The 19,074-nt window shown below is 34.4% G+C and overlaps 1 long non-coding RNA gene across 2 annotated transcripts in view; it reads left to right on the top strand.

Moving 5' to 3' along the window:
* The window catches only part of LOC116420727, a 40,051-nt gene that overhangs the window by 7,950 nt on the left and 13,027 nt on the right, over positions 1-19,074 (top strand). For both annotated transcript variants that reach the window (XR_004231139.1, XR_004231138.1), the window contains exon 2: positions 214-336. This is a non-coding gene — a long non-coding RNA (uncharacterized LOC116420727). The remainder of the gene's footprint in view (positions 1-213; positions 337-19,074) is intronic.

Genomic DNA, 19,074 nt, shown 5'->3' with positions numbered 1-19,074 from the left:
TTGGGTTAGATGGTCTCTAAAAATCTCTTTTAACTCTCAATTTATGTGATTCTATAGAGTTGCTTGTATTTTAATGGTTTTCTATTGTTGATCAAACATCTTTTTTAGTGTTGGCTATCCTGCTTATCTGAAAGCCTGCACTGCATACCTCAAGAGTCCCACGTTGAGAATTTTCTTCTCATCTCTTTTTTCTTGCTTTTTTTTTTCTTAAAGGGCTGATTAATGCTGATAGCAACCCCAGCCCCTGCTGTATTTTAAGGATTTTGTCAGAAGCAGCAGATTGCTAACAGTTATTTGGTTATATGGTCATCTTAACGAAGTCCAGCAAAATTCCAGGTATAGAATATGTTGCTAATTGATCTGTTAAGTCCTCAGTTCTGAAAGACCCCCATAAGCACCACCTTCTCGCAGGAATAAGGTGAAACTTGCTAATATGAGTTAATATGGATCAACCACTTGCCCTAAAGACATTCCCAGCACAGATGTAGATGCTTATGGAGGTATTGTACGTTTAAGAAGTGAGCAGCTTGATTGTGGAAAGGGGTCAGAAAAAGTACTTTTGCATGAAAAATATGAAATAAGTCAAGAAGCAGATAAGTAGCACAGGAATAATATATTGGATTGTAAGTCAGGAAGACCTGAGTTCAAATCCTGTTTAGACATCAGTTTTCTAACCCTAAACAAGTCAGCCATAGTTTCTTCCTGTGTAAAATATAAATAATAATCATACCTACCTTGTAGCATTATTGTGACACTTGAAAGAAATAACACATATAAAACAAACTTTCCTCTCTAAAAATACTATTTGCTATATGGGATGGCTCTCTAAGAGGGAGAGGAAGGGATATTTGGCATAATTATGATAATGTAAGAAACAAAAGATTTCAATAAAAACTCATTTTCAAAAAGAAATAGATCTACCTGAAACAATATAAGGTAATGTCGCTTTCATAGATGAATAGTTTGTTAGTTTAAATGGTCAGGAAAGACCTTTGTTTAATTAAAAAGTGCTAAGTTCCATGTGTAAATGAACGATTTTCCAATAGAATTTAAGTTTAGTTTCCCAAAAGGGCAGAAAATAGGTTTCTGCACAAATAAAAACACCTAAATCACCTTTTAAAGGATGTAAAGTGATTCCCCTTTCATAGGTGAATGGTTTCATTCTGAAAAAAGTGGTATGAAAATGATTTTATGCACTTCAAACATAAAATGAAAGTATAAACAAACACAGATTTCAGAGATGGAGAATGTTAAGAGGACCAGAAAGGCAGAGGATACAGGACATTGTGGTCTCCTTGCTCATTTCCTTATGAGATGATTACAAAGTGATTGTTGGTTTAATTAACTAACAGAACTGGAGAATTTGTTCCTTTTTTACTTCATGAGTGAAAGGTGAGTCACTGATTACTAAAAGGCTTTTATTTGAGCCATTAAAAACAGTGAAGTGAGGAAGGAAAATCTGGTAGGAATGGTCAAGAATAGACAAGTGAGAACTCAACAGGAGGCAAATCTGGTTAGCTACTGGAGCTATGAAGAAACCAGCAGAAAGGCAAGAAGGTATCAGTTAACAGTTCTTAATTGCCTGGGGGAAAGTTGAGTCTTATTTGAAGATACCTGAATTGTCTTTTAGGGTTATCTAGTGTAGAGGCCTCTCAGAGGTTCCTGTAGCAGAAAGGCAAAGGACAAGATTTGCAGTTGATTTGCTGTTGAATCAGTTGACTAACAACTGATTGAACTTGGTAGAATCCTGGTGAATAAAGAGAGATGGTTGGACTTGTTGTTTGCTCAGAGACAACCAATCTGATGAGCTTTGAAGTACTCTAGCTTAAAGGGAAATGCTGGCCAATATAATAACACAACACTTTCTCAATCCTCTTTTAAGAATGATTGTAAATCAAAAGTAAAAAAAAAAAGCTCAGCAGTGCTACATCTATTTGAGATCAGAAGGAAAGAGGATTTGCCCAGACCGAAAATAATGAGGATGAGGAGGAAAGCAGCTAGCACAGAAACTGTTAGTTGTGGAAGATTCCTATGTGGACCAATAATTGTTAAGCCCTCTGACTCAAAGTTGTTAGTTAATCTGTTTTCATAACAGGCCACTCTCCCCACATAGTCTGAGAACATATGTGGGAGAATATAATCTAGGTTGATACAGAAAACTGAAGTATTCCTTTCTGGGGCAAAAAATGGATAATTAATAATTAACATGCTAATCTTTAATTTAGCATGTTAATTTACATGTTAACCTTTAAATTTAATTTTCATGTTAATTCAAACCAAACACTTTCAAAATAAATATTATTTCATTCTACTCTCCACAATTCTATGAGGTAGGTCATTCGACCAGCATTTATTAAGCACCTACTATATGCTAGGTATTGTGTTAAGTTTTGGGGTTACCAAAGAAAGGCAAAAACAGTCCCTACCTTCAAGATGCTTACACTCTAATGATAGAACAACATGCAGATAAGTATGTGAATATAATTTATGTACAAGATATCAATAGATATAAGTGAAGGGCCATCTTATAGGGAAGGCATTAACAGTGATGGGAGAGGGGAAATAGTCTCCAACAGGAGATAAAAGAGGACAGGAAGTAGAAATGAGAAGGAAAACATTCTAAGTTTCATATGAAATAAGATAGGAAGTGGGCCAGGGTAGCTGGTCCATAGAGTATATGAAGGGAAGAAAAGTGTGAGAACACCTGAAAGGTAGATAGGAACCAGAAAATGGAGAGCTTTATAGGTCAAAGATCCTGTGGGAAGTTTACTGAGTAGGGAAATGGCAGATATGGTCATATCTACTTTTAAGGAAGGTCACTTTGGCAGCTGAATGGAGTTTGGTTTGGAGTAAGAAGGAACTTGAAGAAGGGAGATAAATCAAAAGGTGATTGTAGTACTCCAGGAATAAGAAGATGAAGGTGTGTATTAGGTGGTGGCTATCTATGTGGGGGGAAGATGACATATACAAGAGATATGTTCAAGCAAGAACAAAACAAGATTTGGCAACAGATGATAAACTATGTGTGACTGTGAGTAATGAGTTGAGAATGACTTTGAGAATGAAAGCTTCACATTTATAGAGCACTCCATTTCCTTCTTGTGTTCTTGTTCATACCTTTCACCATGACTAGAACAACCATATATGTTTATTTTTCTTCTTAAGGTCCAGGTCTGGCCTAAATCTTTTATGAAATATTTTATTGATCTCACTTGCTAAAAGTGATCTCTTCCTTTTCAGATTTTTCACAGTACTTGTTTTGGATCTTTTGTTTGCATTTATTGTATCAAGCATAACTTCCCTGAGAACATCTTCCTTCTGTTTCAGGGCAGAAATATTTCCTGTCATTTTTAGAAGAGGATTTTCGTTTTCCAAAACTCTAATATTTTGACAAAAGAAGTGTGGGGAAGGGAAAAAGAAAGACTCTTTCAGCTAGAAACTCCAGGAAGGGATGGAGATGCAAGGGATTTAGCAGAGGGGCTAAGTATGAGTCCTAAGTGGTCAAGAAGTGGTCCACGAATCTCTGGATCTCTGCCAATATATAATAGTCCTTCTTTAGGCCTCAATGCAAAGTATAGTGAACATATTGTATGTTGAAAAAGATACTGACAAATTAGAAGGATGGACCAAATGTCATAAGATACAATTTATAAGAAATAAAGGTAAAGTGTTACATTTGGGCTTAAGGAATCACTTATGTAAGCCATAGGTTGGAAGTACAACTGATTACAACAATTTCGGTGGATTGTCAGCTCAATTTGAGTCAACTGTGTAACATGGTGGCCAAAAAATAGCAAAATCAATTTTAGACTTCATATAGAATGGTATGGTGACCAAAATAACAGATTTTAAAAAACAGTAGTCTCCAGATTTCTGTTCATGTACCTGTCTGTCAGCAAAAATGAATTTTGAGCATGCATCCCAAATACATGCATATTTATTTACAATTTATAAATTACATTATAAAACATGCACCAAAGATGCTTTTTAAAAGATGAAATAAATATAAACATGCATAAAATAAGGAAGAGTGAAAAGAACAAAACCAAGAGAACATTGTATATGATAACAGCAATATTGTTCAAAGAACAACTTGAATGATTAAGTTATTCCGAGTATTATAAATACTCAAATCATTTACAAAGGATCCATGAAGGAAGATGCTATCCACTTCCAGGGAAAACTGATAACTAGAAGTATGCATAGTATGGTTATGCTTGTGTCTGTGTGAAATGGTGACCTTCTCTAGTTTGGATTGGGAAGGAAGGAAGGGAGACAGTATGGAATTTAAAATGTAACAAAAAAATCAAATTAAATTAAATAAAAACCCCAAGTTTTTAAGCATGCAGTGATAAAAATATTTTATATATAACATCCTCATACAATGCTCAGCCATAAAAACTTAGTTTTTAAATGACCTGTTAAATAAGATGGCTTCATACAATTATTAGCAAGTATATTAAGATAAAATATGCATTTAGCATATTCCAGACACGCAGTAAATATTTATTTAATTCCTATTGACTAACTGGCACTTAAAGCAAGGCTCATATAAATGATAGCAGATGAAAGTTTAGACTTCTAAAATTCTTGATCATTTTGAATTTTGTGGGATCAACCTCTGATCTGATTAAATCATCATTTTTAAATCACAGTATGGTTGAAGAGTTAAAAGGAGAGAAGTGAGAACTGTTGTTTTTTTGGTTCATCTGTGATTCAACAAGTATGATCTTCAATCTGAGATTTCTTTGCAAGAATCTTTCAAGTCGCCTGTCCATTTTGTGAAAATTAATATAGTTAAAATTAGAGAGCATAATTCATCATTTAACTGAACGCACACTACAAAACATTAGAAATGAATGAATAAGCAAGAGCACAACAATGTTCTGAAATCCTTGTTCTTTTCTCAGGATACCTGGTATACCATATCTGATATCTGACCATATAATAGATACAATGATCAAGTGAGAGCACCAGTATCAACTTTATATGTTAAATATTAGTAGATTAAAAAATAAATTAGATTATTCTCTCCCTGTACCACAAATCTTCTTAGTCTAAGTGCTTTCCCTCTAATAGTTATTTCCTATTTATTTTGTATATAGTTTGTTGATTTTATTTGCATCTTGTCCTTGCCATTAAGGTGCAGCTAGATGGCACAATGGATAGAGTTACTGGGTCTGGAATCAGGAAGACTCATCATGTTGAGTAAAATCTGACCCAAGATCCTTAGTAACTGTATGATCCTAGGCAAGTCACTTAATCCTTTTTGCCTCAGTTTTCTCATCTGTAAAATGAACTGGAGAAGAAAATGTCAACCTACTCAGGTATCTTTGCCAAGAATACCCCAAATAGGGTCATGAAGAGTTGGGCACTACTGAACAACAACTTCATCATTAGATTGTAAACTCCTTGAAGGCAGGCTTTGTCTTATCCCTCTTTTTGTATTCCCAATACTTAGCACAGGGTGCATCTATCCTGCTTGAGATCACTGATGTAAACATATAGACCATAGCAAGATTGTTGTTGTTGGTAAGTAGTTTAAGTTGTGGCCAACTTTTCATGACCCCATTTGGGGTTTTCCTGGAAAAGGTACTGGAGTAGTTTGCCATGTCCCTCTCTATCTCATTTTTCAGATGAGGGAACTGAGGCAAATAGAGTTGTGATTTGTTCAGGGTCACACAGATAGGAAGCATCTGAGGCCAGATTTGAATTGAGGCCTTCCTCACCCCAGATCCAGTTGTCCTTATTGCACTGTTAGTATCAATCTTTAGGATGGAAAATGCCTTCTGCAATCAGATAAAGAACCAAGGAGTCTGAATGAGGATCAAAGCAAACTCTTTTCACTTTTTTTTTGTTCTTGTGGTTTTTACTTTTGTTTTGATTTTTCATAAATATGACTAATATGGAAATATGTTTTCAATGATTGTATATGTATAACCTATATCAGATTGCTTACTGTCTGGGAGTCTTGGAGATAAGGAAGGAATGGAGAAAAAAAATCTCAAAAAAGATCTCAAAATCTTATAAAAGTGAATGTTGAAAACTATGTTATGGAAAAAATAAAGTGAAAAAAATAAAATTAATTTAAAAAAAGAAATGAATGAATGCCAAGAAAAAACTAGTGTCAATCTTAATTTAATCAATCTCAAGAAGTACTTAAAGTACTAGTGCAGTAAAGGTTTGTGCTTGGTAAAGTGAATACTCAAAGGGATCTATAATCTCATTTATTTGGAAATTCTCTCCATTGATGTAGATTGCACCTAACCATGATGTACGTCCTGTGGGGACCTTGGTCCATGTCTCCCCATAAGTATTCCAAAGGGGATCTATCCAAACCTTCTGTACTTCCCCCAGACGTTGTGAAGTACCAGTAAAGCCCTCCAGTTGTCATTCTTATTTTTCCTACAGAACCTGTCCATTTTCTTTTCTTCTCACAGTTCCCAGATTTTGACCCTGTCCTTCTTTGGATGCCTCATTGATTCTATGTTACAATCTACTCATATCCAACAAGTGTTTCTCCATTGTTCTCTGTGAGATATTCATTTTTAATTCTTTGGAGACCATTGTGTTTCAGACATATAATGACACTGTTAAATGTTAGTCTTAAAAAGATGAACCTTAACTTTCATAAAAACTCTAAGGTGAGTAAAGAAGCTTTGTGATTCCCTGAAGTTAAGCCTACTCCTATTCAACTCTGATCCCAAATCATTGTCTGGTTCCAACTAACTATACTATATAGTCTATATATATGGTCTATATATAAAAACATCAATAGACATAAACATTTCCTATAGAAAATAGAAAAAGAGGACTGCATATGAAATAGTAAATCCCAATTCCATACTACTTATTTTTAAAATTTAAATAGATTTTTATTGATTTTGTTTAAAAACAATCTCACTTCCCCACTCCCAGAGATCCATTCCTTAAAACAAAGAATTTGTTTTTTAAAAAAAAAAAGCAAAAGAGGAAGAAGAAAATAAAAATTAAACAAACCTGATTACTACTGTGAAAAAAAATTTTAATATACAACATTCCATTCTTATAGAATGCTTTCACTACTGTAAAGGAGAAGGGGAAACATGTCATATCTCTTCTTTGAGGCCTTGATTGCTGGGTAATTTTGTAATAATCCTTTTTACTTATTTTATGGTAATCTTTCTAATTACATTATTGTAGCCATTGTATATTGTTTTCTTGGCTCTGCTTCTTTCACTTTTCATCAGATTGTTTCTTTCCATGCTTCTCTGCATTTGCCCTTTTCTGTCTGTCTTACATAACAGTTATATTTTGTTACATTCACATTACCAACTTGTTTCTCCATTTCTCCAATTAATGGGCATCTATTTTATTTCCACTTCCTTGCGACTACAATAATTGCTGGTGTATGTGGAGACTATCTTCTATAATGATGATTTCCTTGGGGTATCTATCTAGCAGCAGAATCTCTGGGTCAAAGGGTATGGACATTTTAGCCAGTTTATTTACAACACTAGATTTTAAAAAGTATATTTGGAATTTAACATGGTAGTGCAACATTATCTGCTGCTCTTTTCTTCCTTCTACTTTTTTTTTTTTTTTTTTTTTGGTAGCCTACTAAAAGTCCTGGGAAGTGTTGCTGTCCTAGCCAAAAAGAGGCTGAAGGATACTCTTCCTTCATTTGGGGAGATTTGGGAAAGAGAGAAGGACCTTTTAAATGTAGAAGCTATCTGAACAGCAGCCAGCAGGAAGGGGGATGAAACAAAGGTTAGCTTTAGCCTTTTGAACGCACCCTAGATTTCCTGCCCAGCAGCCAATCAACAATTCATGTCTTCATTATATGGTTAGCAGACTGGAACCAATTATGGGATATCTACTCATGCTCCAAATTGGGGAGCAGGGCACTTCCATCACACATTATCAATGTCCTTCCAGAAATAGGCTCCCCAGCCTCTTCTGTGTGAAAATTACAGCCCTACTCCTTACGCTTAAAAAACAAAGAAGGGCTCCAATGTGAAAACAGTAAAGAAAAACCATCTGGAGAAACAGACTAACTAACTTGTCACAAAGTTGAAGGGTAGTACAATATTATACTGAGGAAAAAGAGAACACATGGCTAAGAAATAAATATAAGCCCGGGATAACTAATAATGAGAAGCACAAATCAAAACAAACCTGAAGTTTTATCTCACATCGTACAAATTAGTAAAAATGACAATATTTAATAATAGAAGGATTGTAGTATGATAGGCACAGTAATACATTGTTTGTGGATCTGTGAAATGAGGCAACCATCTTGGAAAGCAATTTGGAACTATGCAACTAGAAGTGATTAAAATATCTATATTGTTTGAATTGTAGACTCCATTACTGAATTTCTGACCTAAAAGCCATCAATAAAAAGAAAGTCCCCCTATACACTGAAATATAGCATTACTTTTCATGATAGCAAAGAAATGGAAATAGTAGATGCTATCAAATGGAGAATGACTGTATTGTGATAAATTGTAGTAAATGAATGTAATCAAATATGATTATGCTGGGAAAAAAAAAGATGTGTGATAAATGTAGAAAAGTATGGGAAATCTACATGAAAACATGATGCAACCAGGAAAACAACATACACAATAACTATAATGTAAATGAAAAGAACACCCACACGCATAACACCCCAAAAAATGAATGTATCAAAATTACAAAGATCCAGTAGAACTCAAATGAAAATACATGAAAGGTCACCCTTCGAAACACCACTTTGTGGAGGTTGGAGGTCCATAGACATTACATATTGAACATGTTTTTAAACTTTTTAAATGTATTGATCAATTGTGCTGATTTTTTTCCTCTCTTAAAAAATAGTGTCATATGGGATAACTCTTGGGGTAGGACAAGGGAAGGGATACATGAGATACTATAGTGTGGTAAGAAATAGAAAATATAAATTAAAACTTATTAAAAATAAAACAAAATAAATGAAGTCATTTGCCCAGAACATAAAAAATAGAAATATGAGGTTCTTTCCAAAAAAGAGGAAATATCTGCTTCTCCTCCAAGGAATTATGATGCAGATTCAGACTTGATCATCCAGTAAGAATTGGATCTGTTAACAATAATAGAGATGTCATCCCAGGGCATGTTTGCCAGGATGTGATAGTCAGCTTCCCAAGATTTATTAAATTGGATGACTATGAGTTTTGATGATTCACAGGAGAGAAATGATACTGCCGGAAGACTTTGGCAAGAAATTGGGGACCTTAGGGGCACAAGTGGTTTGCACAGCTGAACACTGAAGACAAGAGCTTAGGAAGTATTTGGAATGTGAACAGCTGGTTTAAAAGATGTTATGAAAAAACAGGTCTGGATTTCCTGACCATGTATTAAATGGGAAAAATGCATCCCCAAGCCAAGAACAGAATGAACCTAACAAGGGCTAGTTAAAAAAAAAAACAAAAAAAAACCAAAAATTAACTGGAGTCTTTTTGACCTATTCATAAGGGCTTTAAATTTTTAAAATATGACACTGACTTATTCATTCATAAACACAGCCATCATTGGGTTAAATATCCATCCACCCTAAGGAGTTTTGATTAGCTCAGAATGCAACATAACAGCCACCAGGTGGCACTCTATTCGAACACTCAACCTAGCCTGGTTATTAGGTGTAAAAGCAGTATATACTAGAACTTTAGTTTATTTTAAAAATTAAAAATTAAATTTATGACAGAATTCTATTGTCTAAAGTTATTGGAGTCTCTTGAGGGCAAGGACTTAATCAGTCTTCCCTGAAGACCTAACTAGTTTCAGTATGGTATCGTAATTCTCTGAGAGTAGATGAATAGAGAATATTTGTTGTATTTATGACCAAAAAAGGAGTGGAAATATATTTTTATTTAATCCATTTAGGAAGGGGCTTCCTTATTTACCTTTGACTGGACTGAAAAAGGACTCCTTAGAGGGAACAGAGAAGTTTGGGGAAGGCATTTTCTCTGTGAGTTAACATTAACATTAGAATCATTCTATTTGGTAAATTAAAAAAAAAAAACAAAAAACTCTTCAATTTAAACTTTCTGTCTTTGTTTTGCTTCACTGTGGAATTGTATCTTCTGTTTCACAATTACTACAAAGTGTAAAGATGGAAGGTCCTCAGGTCAGAGAGGATATTTTGATTACTAGGGTCTATGACTAGCTGAATCTCTGTCCCAGCAGAAAAGCATGCATATTAATATATTGTCTGTGACAAATCCTGTCTAAAACACAGAGCATAAATAATTTTCTTCTTCAGGAGTTATTTCCTCCCTCCCCACCATTCTCCCCACACCCTATTAATGAGGCAATTCAGCTTTTATGTTCTTGGCTAAGAATCAGCATTTATTTATTCTGTCTATGTGCTAATTGAGTCAAGGGTAAAATTTTTTTTCTAAGCTGTAGAATACACTCAGAGTTATACTGGTAAATATTTTACAATTGGCTCTCTTGAAAAAAAAAGTACACAGAATACATTTGAAAGTTTAATCTGTAATATTTACACTTTCCACATCAATTTCCTAGTCTAGACAATCAATAAAACAAATTAAGCATCTGCTTAATGGAGGTATAGGTATAGCATCTGCACATGTTCAGGGTGTAAGTGTTCACATTGAAAATTTGACAATTGGTTCTCAAGATTTTGTAGGAGTGGACTCTAGCTCACCTCTTGGTGCACCCCACTTTCTTAAGGCATGAAGCCCAAAGCAATGAGCAAAATTATTGATTTTTTCTTGCACTTCCCACTTAAATACGTCACCATTTTTGAATGAAAGCATAAGTTAGATAACTATTTTAAGATTAACTCTAGGCTAATTTGATGAATTTGCTTCAAATGACAGGGAATACAGTATGAAAATTACTTAAGGTCTGTGCAAATAAAGTCACATTTGAATTGTCTGATATTAAATCCTTTAAAATAATAATAGTCCTTTTTTCAAAGGTGCAAAGAGAGTCCCCAACATCCACCTCTGCAAAATCCTATGTTCCAAACTTTTCTCCCTCCTTCCCCTTTTACCTATCCCTTCACTCCCCAGACAGCAAGAAGTTCTGTATAGGTCAAACATGTTCAATTCTTCCAAACAAATTTCCATATCTATCATGCTGCATTACCCCCCAAAAAAATCAGAACAAAAGAAAAAATGAGGCAAACAAATAAACAACAAAAAATTATAAAAACACCATATTATAATCTATACTCAGTCCCCATAGTCCTCCACCACAATTCCATTGGAATTGGCCTAAATCATCTTGCTGTTAAAAAGAGCCACATCCAAATCGATCATCATATAATCTTGCATTGCTGTGTACAAAGTTCTCTTGGTTCTGCTCACTTCACTTAGCATCTGATATCAAATGTTATTAGGAAAATAATCTGCCACTATTCCCTTTAGTTAGGATAGATTCATGACAACAGATGATTTGTATAATCTTCCTGCATTTGACATAAAATGTATAAATTCATAGTTAATCTTTGTGTGGAAGTTTTAATTACTATAATGTCTGTTGTACTTCCCAACATCATTTATTTTCCTAAGTCCAGTATACAATTATCCCTTCCACATTACAACTTTCCCCATCACAGTTTTGACATATTATGAGCAAAAGAAGTCAAATGGGAATTTTGGGAGGAAAGTTTTGCAGAAGTCACAAACAACACAGAAAGACCACCAGATGACATAGAGCCTATGACCAAATACTTCACCCAAATTTTGCAATACGGTACTGTAAATATCCCATAAAAGAAAAACAAAAACAAAAAGAAAAAATTCAGACTTCTTCTCTGGAAGAAAGAGAAGAACAAACAATTTTGCATGGGTTTTCCAGATTGCAGGGGCACTGTACCGCCAACGCCCATGCTGTAGAAAGAATATTTATAATAAACTGATTTTCACCCCACTTTCAAAACAAACAAACCCTGCAACTTAAATTTAATTATCTTATTTTTTTTAATCAGGCAGCTAATTATGATGATTAAAAAATTAAGAGAGTTTCTGGGTAATTTAATCATTTTATCAATAAGACCTGCATGTATATTAATAAAATGATCATTTGGCTGTCTCTCAGACCAAAGATCCCTCATGATAGTGGGCTTGCAGGTTCTTCAAAGAGTAAGTGTTCCTGAGAGGTACCAGTTAACTCTGATTGGTTAACTTAATGGGATGTGGACCCTATTAAGGTTCTTGGGGTAGAGACTGGGTCAAATCTTGGTTAAAGACATATCAATTTCTATATCACTTGACTGAAAAAAGGGAAAATAAACATTTCCCCAGATTTGTCTGAGCAAACACTATGAGCATGCATGCACTCATTGGCTTAAACTCAGAATTTCTTTTACTGTCTGATTAGATCTTGGCCTGAGTAAATCTTTTTTTTTTTCTTAATAGTATTTTATTTTTCCCAAATACATATAAAGACAGTTTTCAACATTCATTTTTCTGAGACTTTGTGTTCCCAAATCCTCCCCCCTCTCCCCCCCGCAAGACAGCAAGCAATCTTATACAGGTGAAATCCGTGCAATCCTTTTAAACATATTAACATATTTGTCATGTTGTGCAAGAAAAATCATACCAAAAAGAAAAAGAAAAACCATGAGAAAGACAACAAACAAACAAAAATGCTTCGCTCCACATTCAGTCTCCCTATTTCTCTCTCTGGATATGGATGGCATTTTCCACCTGGGTAAATCTTTGAGAGAGATTTCTTGGTTGCTTTCTAGATGACTAATTAAATAAGGAGAAAAAACTTTTATCCTAATAAAATAATTGATTGTTAAATATAAAGGAGAAAGAATTAATTTCTCTCTCTCTTTTTTTACTTAATAGCCTTTTATTTACAGGTTATATGCATGGGTAACTTTACAGCATTAACAATTGCCAAACCTCTTGTTCCAATTTTTCACCTCTTACCCCCATCCCCTCCCCCAGATGGCAGGATGACCAGTATATGTTAAATATATTAAAATATAAATTAGATACACAATAAGTATACATGACCAAACCGTTATTTTGCTGTACAAAAAGAATCAGACTCTGAAATATTGTACAATTAGCTTGTGAAGGAAATCAAAAATGCAGGTGGGCAAAAATATAGGGATTGGGAATTCAATGTAATGGTTTTTAGTCATCACCCAGAGTTCTTTCTCTGGGCGTAGCTGGTTCAGTTCATTACTGCTCCATTGGAAATGATTTGGTTGATCTCATTGCTGAAGATGGCCAGGTCCATCAGAACTGGTCATCATCTAGTATTGTTGTTGAAGTATATAATGATCTCCTGGTCCTGCTCGTTTCACTCAGCATCAGTTCGTGTAAGTCTCTCCAGGCCTTTCTGAAATCATCCTGCTGATCATTTCTTACAGAACAATAATATTCCATAATATTCATATACCACAATTTATTCAGCCATTCTCCAACTGATGGGCATCCACTCAGTTTCCAGTTTCAAACCACTACAAAGAAAGAATTAATTTCTCATACAATAAACACTTATTAAATATCTACTCTGTGTCAGACATTGCTAAGCTCCAGGAGTAGAAAACAGTGGCAAAAAGATGGTTCCCACCTTCAAGGAGCTCACAATTCAATAAGGGAAACTATCCAAACAAATATATATATATATATATATATATATATATATATATATATATATATATATGTGCAAGTTATATATAGGATAAATAGGAAATAATTAAGAGAGATGAGATACTAGAATTAAAAGGAGTTGGGAAGAGTTTCCTGTAGAAAATGGGATTTTTACTGGGATTTAGCAGCAGGTGAAGGTGAGGAAGGAAGTGTTCTAAGCTTAGGGCATAATGAGAGAAAATTCCTGGATCTGAGAGATGAAATGATTTAATTCTTAGAATAGCCAGGAGGCCAGTGTTACTAGATGGAAAAGTATGTTTTGGGAGTAAAGTGTGGGAAAGGCAGAAAGGGGCTTGGTTATGAATGACTTTGAGTGCCAGAGGATTTGATCCTAGGGGCTAATGGGAGTTGTGGAATTTCTTGAGTAGGGGGACGATATGGATGAACCTGTGCCTTAGAAAAATTACTTTGATGGCTGAATGGAAGATGGCTTGGACTGAGGAGTTACTTGAGGCAAGTAGAGTCAGTGTCTATTGAAATAGTCCAGACTGGGGTCTGCATCAGGGTGGTGGTGGCAGTGTCTGAAGAAATGTTGCAAAAATGAAATGACAGGCCTAAACAACAAATTGTACATGGGAGTGGAAGGTAAGCAGAGTCTAGGATAACACCTGGATTAGGAGCCTGAGGGACTGGGAGAATGGTGTTGCCAACCACAGTAATTGGGATAGTGGTTGGAAGTGGGTTTTGGGAGAAAGAAAATGAGTTTATTTTCAGACATGTTAAGTTTAGGATGTCTCTGGGACATCCAGTTCAAGATGTCTAAAAAGCATCTTTGAAAGATTGGAGAAGGTCAGCAGGGATGTTAATGCAAAAGAGGCAGATTTGTAAATTATTAGCATAGATAGTAATTAAATCCACAGAAGCTGATGATATCCCTAAGTGACATAGTATAGAGGAGAAGAGAAAAGGACCCAGCCTGGTGGGATACCTAGAATTAGAGAAGATGATTTAAGTAAGGATCCAGCAAAGGAATAGGAGAAGGAGTGGGTCAGATAGGTAAGAGGAGAACAAGAAGAGAATGGTATCCTGAAAAGCTAAAGAGAAGAGATAAAGGAGGAGAAGTTGTTCTACAGGTGTAGAAAAACCAAGAAGAATTATAATTGAGAGAGGGCTATTGGATCTTTTATTGCTGCTAATTCTTCAAAAAAGGAAAAATTATTCATGATGGGTAAATTCATAGGCAGTTTGGAGAGAAAATCCCCAGAATTTGCTCAAACTAATATAAGAAAAACAATAGAGACAATTTAGTAACAGAAATTCAGACCAAGTAAAAAGTCCAAATTAAAAAAAAAAAAGCTATAAACTACCATTTTTATCCCTCAGATTCACAAGTAATTAATCAATCAACACAGCTAACATCTTAAAGAAACATATTTAGTTCAAGACCTATCTTTCAGTGGCTGAGTAACTCTGAGCAAATTACTTAACTACTTAAGATATTCTAGATGATTCTCTAAAGACAATAAATTGCAGAGTAGGTACCAATAAGCTTTAAGTAAAGGGAGTTTCCTCCTCTGGGAGTTCCTTATACTGAAAAAATCATAGGTCCTATCTCCATCTTTAGCCTACTAACTATGAACCAGAAACTATGTTAATGTTACTCGTCCTTTAAAAAAAAATTTTTTTAAAGAATTTCATAATTACCAACAAACACCAAGATCTAAACAAATAAAGAACCAAAAAGCTTGGTAAACAAACTTGAACTTTTGTTATATAAAGTTTGTTCTTTTGAAAAACTATATTAAATTTAATAAGTTGGTAACAAAATTGTACAATTAATTTCTGCACATCCTCATGAAATTCTTTTATGTGTATATTTTTGATGCTTTTTTGATTTTTCCTTTCTTTTTGTATCTATTATTTTCCCACTAACTGGATCTTCTGCCATCCTCAATGTCTCTTAGTAGCTGTGATCCTTCTCTGGACTTGTGTAGATTTCTTAAACCTTATACTACCATGTTTGATATTTTTAACCTACTCTGTTCCACTAATTAACTTTTTTGTTTTTTAATCCAGTACCAAATAATTTGAATGACTTATTTTTTTTACATCATAATTTAAAGTCTAATAATTCTAGATGCTCTTCCTACCTTTTTCATTTTCCCCATTGTATTTTTAACCTTTTTTTTTTTAAAGATAAATTCTGTATCTTTTTATAACATTAGTAGTTTGGTAGATATAATACTAAATTTGTATCTTAATGTAGATTGTATCATCATCATCATTTAAAAAAAATATGGGCACCATGCAATCATGAACAATTAGCATCTTATAACAACAACCATTACTTGCCTTCTTTTATTTTTTTTGGGGGGGGGCATGGGCATACCTGTGATTTAATTGATTTAAGAAACTCTTAGAAAAGAAACTGCTTGCAACAATACAAATTGACACTTGTTCTATAACTTAGGTTCTTAGAGATTTATGGAGAGCATGAGAAGTTATATAACTAACATAGCCAAATATAACAGCCAAAATGAGACAGGGGTTGAATGTGATCCTGGGTCTTCTTGGCTCTGAGGCCAGGTCTCTATGCACTCTGCCATTTTGTAGCAGTTTTCACATCGATCCTGAACTCGCTTAGGTGGTTTGACAACCAGATATTTAAAAATTTTCATAGTTACTCTAAATGGGTTTTTTTTCTTTCTCTTTTATGTGTTAACTGGAATATACAAAGGTTGATGATTTTTGTGGGCTTATTTTATGTCCTGATACCTTAGTAAAGTTATTGTTTCAATTATTTTTATTGAATCTCTAAGATTCTCCAAATAAATCATGATATTATCTATAAAACAGTTCATTTTATCCATCTTTGCTTCTGTTCCTTCCCTCAATTTTTTTCTCATCTCATTATTACAGCAGCATTTTTTTTTTGACTGAGTCAATTGGGGTTAAGTGACTTGCCCAGGGTCACACAGCTAGGAAGTATTAAGTGTCTGAGGTCAGATTTGAATACAAGTACTCCTGACTTCAGGGTTGGTACTCTAACCACTAGCCAGCATTTTTAGGATTATATTAAAATGGTAGTAGTGACAACAGATGTTCTTGTTTTTTCTGGAATCAGAAAAACTTGCGACACTGGGCAGTCACTTATTCTCAGTTACCTTACCTATAAAATGGGGATAATAATAGCATTTCCCTCCCAAGGTTGTTATGATAGTAAAGCAATATAATATTTGTGGGATTTTTAAAGCTCTTTTTTCTTTATTTAAATTTTTTCCCTCAATAATATTTTATTTTTCCAAATACACATAAAGATAGTTTTCAACTTTCATTTTTGTAAAACGTTGTGTTTCTCATTCCCTCCTTTATCTCCCTCCTCCCCAAGGCAACATGAAATTTGATATAGGTTAAATATGTGCAATCCTTCTAAAGATATTTCATATTTGTTAGTCATGCAAGAAAAATCAGACCAAAAGAAAAACCCTAACAACTAGTCAACAAAGAAAAAGATGAAAATGTTTCCATCCACATTCAGTCTTCATGGTTCTCTCTTTGGATGTAATTGGCATTTTCCATTCCAAATCTATTAGAATTGTGCTAGATAATATTTTTTAAAAATAATAATAACTTGGTTTAGCTAGGTGGCGCAGTGGATAGAGCACCAGCCCTGAAGTCAAGAGGACTGGAGTTCAAAATTGACCTCAGATACTTAACACTTCCTAGCTGTGTGATCCTGGGCAAATCATTTAATCCCAATTGCCTCAGCAAAATAATAATAATAGCTTTTTATTTTTCAAAACGCAACATTCATCCTTGTAAAACTTTGTGTTGCATATTTTTCTCCCCTTCTCCCTCCTCTCCCAGATAGCAAGTAATCCAATATAGGTTAAATATGTGCAGTTCTTCTAAACATATTTCCATATTCATCATGCTGCACAAGAAAAATTAGAGCAAAAGGGGGGTGGGGTGAGAAAGAAAAAAACAAGCAAATGACAACAAAAAAAGTGAAAATACTATTTTGTGATCTACATTCAGTCCCTATAGTCCTATCTCTGGATAAGGATGACTCTCTCTATCACAAAACTATTGGAATTGCCCTGAGTCACCTCATTGTTGAAAAGAGCCAAGCCCATCATAGTTGATCATCGCACAATCTTGTTTCCACATACAATGTTCTCTTGGTTCTACTCACTTCACTTAGCATCATTTCATGTAAGTTTCTCCAGGTACAAGATAATGTTTGTATAACATTAAAACACTGTATTAAAATTAGTTATCATCATCATCCTTTTGATCTTATAGTAGGTGAAAGATTTATTAATTAATTAAACAATGCTTCTCAGTTGCATAACAAATCAAGAACAATCCTTATCAGCTCACCACTGGACCCTGAATCCAAGGGAAGACAGATTTTTATACATCAAAAACAATTAATTGAATAAGACCAATTAATTAAAAGGAAACAATCATCAAAAGCACAATATTAGGTAATCTGATTTCTAATTAGGGAAAAGATTGGGGACTTTCTAGTTTAGGAAGGGGAGAATGAATAGGTACAGTTCCCTGAAATCAGAAAAAAACAGATGTCCCATGTCTTTTCAAGTGTGTGTGAACAATCAAAGAAACATGGAAACAATATTTGGTCAGTATGGGGCTAGTTGTCAGATAAAACATGTGGATGGTTTTGAAATATACAATTATAAGAAATTTCCTTGAATCAATCTTTGGATCTGACTGCATTTCTAGTCAATAGAACCTATGTCCTTAGTTAAGAGTTTCTAGTTGTCTTTCATATTCAAAGAAGATCAAAATAACATCACTTTGTTGGGATCAATGTACCTGTATAGTACTTATGAACATTTGGAATGGATATGTATCTAAAATCATGTATCTCACATTTCTTTTGAACTACAGCAATTCTGCTTTGCTCATAGAGCATAATGCCCTCTTGATTCGGGATCTCTAAGCAGCAAGTTGAGGTGGTCCAGCTTCCCAGCCCCATAGGGCTAGGTTCAAATAATGCAACAAAGCCCTCTAACAATTCCCAATTGTGAATAATTGAATAAAGTTTTCTCACAGGAGAGAAATTGGACTAAATCCATAATTGAATAGAAAGGGAGCTGAGCTAGTTCCAGAATTTAATCACAAGATAGTCAGTATGCTTCATTCAGTTCCCATTACCACTTGCTGCTCTAACCTTACTTGTGGATGGCATGAAATCGAACAAATTGATATGGTATCTTGGAAGTGTACATGCAGAAAACACCACATGAGATAGTTTTCCAGAGATAATTGCATTCTTTTAATGAGAAAATCCCCCATAAACTTAAAAAAAAGCCTATAACATAAAAAAATGTATCTGCAAGATAGGTATACCTAATGCAGCTTATGTATTGAAGGGTTAGAGATGACTTGGGTTCAGTCCATATCTGAAAAGGGGAGAATCAAAAAAAGTATCTAATGAACAGCACATCTTCTGAGTGGG

The sequence above is a fragment of the Sarcophilus harrisii genome, chromosome 1, assembly GCF_902635505.1.
Source record: "Sarcophilus harrisii chromosome 1, mSarHar1.11, whole genome shotgun sequence".
Classification (NCBI taxonomy): Eukaryota; Metazoa; Chordata; class Mammalia; order Dasyuromorphia; family Dasyuridae; genus Sarcophilus; species Sarcophilus harrisii.
The sequence above is the reverse complement of the archived record's forward strand: the minus strand, read 5'-3'. Positions and strand labels throughout refer to the sequence as shown.